The sequence below is a fragment of the Lactuca virosa genome, chromosome 4, assembly GCF_052849685.1.
Source record: "Lactuca virosa cultivar CGN04683 chromosome 4, Lactuca_virosa_CGN04683_v6, whole genome shotgun sequence".
Lineage (NCBI taxonomy): Eukaryota > Viridiplantae > Streptophyta > Magnoliopsida > Asterales > Asteraceae > Lactuca > Lactuca virosa.
Window position 1 is genome coordinate 283,590,639 of NC_136429.1, and position 3,681 is coordinate 283,594,319.

Genomic DNA, 3,681 nt, shown 5'->3' on the forward strand with positions numbered 1-3,681 from the left:
CAAGGTACTTTCCATTCCTTTTATTATAGCAATTGTATTCTCATTTATTCTTTATACAACACGTTGTGCTTTGTTATGATTTATTATTACCACATTTTATTTTCAGAAATCTATAATTAGTAGACTGCTGATTTGAATTATAATTACATGACACAAGTTAACAGGTTTTCTTGTCATTGTCCACATATAATATATTGATGGAAACAAATTTTAGTTTATAAAAATACTAGGTTATAACCCGTGGGAACCACGATTACAAAATAAAATCAATTTTGATGGTTAAAACCCATGTAATATACGATTGATAAATTAATAACATTGATAGTAATACAAAATATAGTGATTAATCATAAATTTACATACACTTCTTTGTGCAAAAACTTCTTTGTATAAGTTTTTCTAGGTGAAGCTTAAAGTGAATGGTGTATTCCAGGATATGTGCCGACAATAGAGTATATATAAAACATATTTTGCTTTTCATTGCATTAGAAATCTTCCACAACATGAATATGTTTTTTTTCCGTACTTAGTTATGGGCAAAAAAAAGTAAAAGTACATTTCTAATATTCGTAATTGAACGTATAATTTTTAATATTCGTAATTGAACATATAATACCAATGGCTAAGTAAATGAGTGTAACAATTAAACAAATCATACATGTTAAAATGTTTGTGTAAAATGACCGGAATACCTTTCATGTGTGGTATGAGATATAATCCAAGTACCTTATGATGGCACCTCATACTGAGTAACTTCCACTTCGATCCAATTTCGTACAAACTAAACCATGTTAAAGAGAAAATGTTGATTTGTATAACTTTTACATCTAAGCCGTTAAGTTAAATCATTTCGATCCTACTAAATTACTTCGATATCACACATTCATCTTAACTATGATAATTCCTGATTTCTATAACACGGCCACCATCAGCTCACTCATTTTTACAAACTTTGCTTGATCATCATTTTCATGTAAAGATGTGACTACAAAACTTAGCAAGCAATAGCAACACAAATTTAAGCAAATCTACAAAATGTTGAACCTAACATATGTCTAAACTTACACAAATCTACTTTCATATGAACCATCTTTTTGATAGAATTCCTCTTGCCAATCTCCACTGTTTACATTAGCCATCTAAGTTGTTGAATAATATAAACAAAATAACCAAACAAATAATCAGAAAACAAAAAAATATCATAAAATATTCCAACACAAACAATCAACAGGCTTCCTAATGAGATAACTACAAATCATTGAAGATCAATAACTCTTTCAAGATAAGAGAACCTACCTTGCTCAATGTGCTTTCCAAGATATACAACTTAATTCTCTTCTAACCAACTCCAGGATTTAGATAACAGTTAATGGAGAAAAAAAGAGAGAACCTGTTGTTAAATTGATATATAAGCAATAATTGGAAGAAAATTTGGTAACTTTTGAATGTATTAGGTCCTAATAAGAATAAAATTTGGAAGTGCAATTCTAGAATCGGGTTTTTGTTTAAAAATACAATGAAACGAAATCGCTAGAAATCAGTTGATTCAATTCCCCTATAAGGTTAATTTAGTTCTTGCCTAAAAAAACACAACATCATGTTACTTCACTAAATTTGAACTTCGTAAAACATTTATTCAAAATAACTTATAGTATAAAATACATATTAACATAATTCCCTTTTTGGATTCGTCCTCAATATTATAAAGCCATATATGAGTTTGCTTTAGGTCATTTTTACCGTTTTCATTCACCTATTAGAAGGTGTACTGAAGATCAAATTGAGGTTTTGGAGAGAGGTGGAGGTGGTAGTGTAGCAGTGGTGACATAAACATATTGACACAAAGCCAACAAAGATCATATCCTAATTACATCCATAAATTTCTAAAAAATGAGTCAAATTTTAAATAAATCATTATCACAGTAAAACAATTGAAATAAATTGAAAAATGAAACCAAGATATTGTAGAGAACAGAGAAGTAGAGATCTCTATTTATCTTAATCATTTTGATTTGTCGTGCTGTCCAAATATAACCTCAACCTCCACTATATCCGTTTTATCCTTCGTAAACCATCATCATCAGACATATAAACAAACTTTAAGTCTTACCTACAAAAACACATCCGTACAACTATTCAACCTGAACAAAAAATGAAAATTTAAAAGAAATTACATGTAAAGTAAACCAAAGGATTTTTAAAATGCAACGTTGCTTCTTCATTTGGATTCAACCCCAAATCTTTTACCTTTCTTTTGTCAATTAATTGCTTATTCAAAAAGAAGAAGATAATGAGATAAAAGGCGAAAGCATCGTATCAAGGTTTATCAATTTTAGTTCTAAAGAGATAACATGTAACAACAACTACTTTAATGGACCAACCATCAACACCTATTAGTTCAATGGGAAATCGATGCATGTGTAGAAAGTCTTTATGACTTTTCCAGTGATTACCTTTCTGTTTAGTTTCCATTAGATGTAGCAGAGCCACCAAGGTTCTTCATTATCTATCATCATCTACGGTAAATAAGTAAAATGAAGAGAAAGTTAATGGACCAATCTTTAATACCTTCATCATCCACAATGTTCATCAACATGACCTTCCTTGCTGGCTAAACCAACACCACTACTCACAGGCACCACCAACATTAAGGACACCCTAATTTCAAAAGGTAAAGATGAAGATCAATGAAGGCTTTCAGAAAAGAATAAACATGATGGAGGATTATCAAAAATTGTGTTCATTGAAGTGTCGTTTCTAAAAAATGATTAATCATCAAATAAAAATAGAAATATAGAAGAATTAAAGGAACCTTGAAAAAAAAGATGTCGAAGAAGGGAAAAGAGCAACATATCCAAACAAACACAGAAATATGAATATCCATGACACAAGTAGTATACAAGAAGAATAAGAACACCAATCGATTTTAAATATGGATATGATTAGAATCCCTGATTTCTTGCTTAATCTTGATGTAATCAAATTTAGTGGCTAATATTTAGGGATATTATGAGATCAAGAATTATTTATTGACTGGGATATTTGAGTAGGAAAAAGAATTACAGGAGTTGTAGAAACTTGCCACGTGTCATATAGAAGCTGTAGAAAGTTGCCATGCGTCCAAAAAACTATTCTTTTATTAGGACTAAGTTGTGAGACTCATGTATTACATGTGTTAATTTAAAAAAAAATTAATATAAAGGGCAAAATATTTGAGAACTTTGAATTAATAAGAAAATAAGAAAAATAATGAATTATTATAATGAAAATGTTTTTTATCTTTTAAATTTAAACAAATAATAATTTAAATAAAATGAGCTTTAATTTTGGGAATTTTGAAATTAAAAGATAAGTTTATTAATGAAATTAATTTCCATTTATTACTACATTTATTGCAATTATTACATTAAAAATATTATGTGAAATTTAATAAAATAGAAAAACTCATAAAATGACATGTGGAAAAAAAAATTAAAATAACCACAATATGACATTTGGCAAATTGAATGAGAGTGTGACAAGTGGCAAAAAAACTTTCATTTATTAGAGATGATTATTGCAATTATTACATTAAAATATTATATGGAATTTAATAAAATAGAAAAACTCATAAAATGACATGTGGAAAAAAAATTAAAATAATAACAAATTAACATTTGGGAAAATGAATAAGAGTATGAC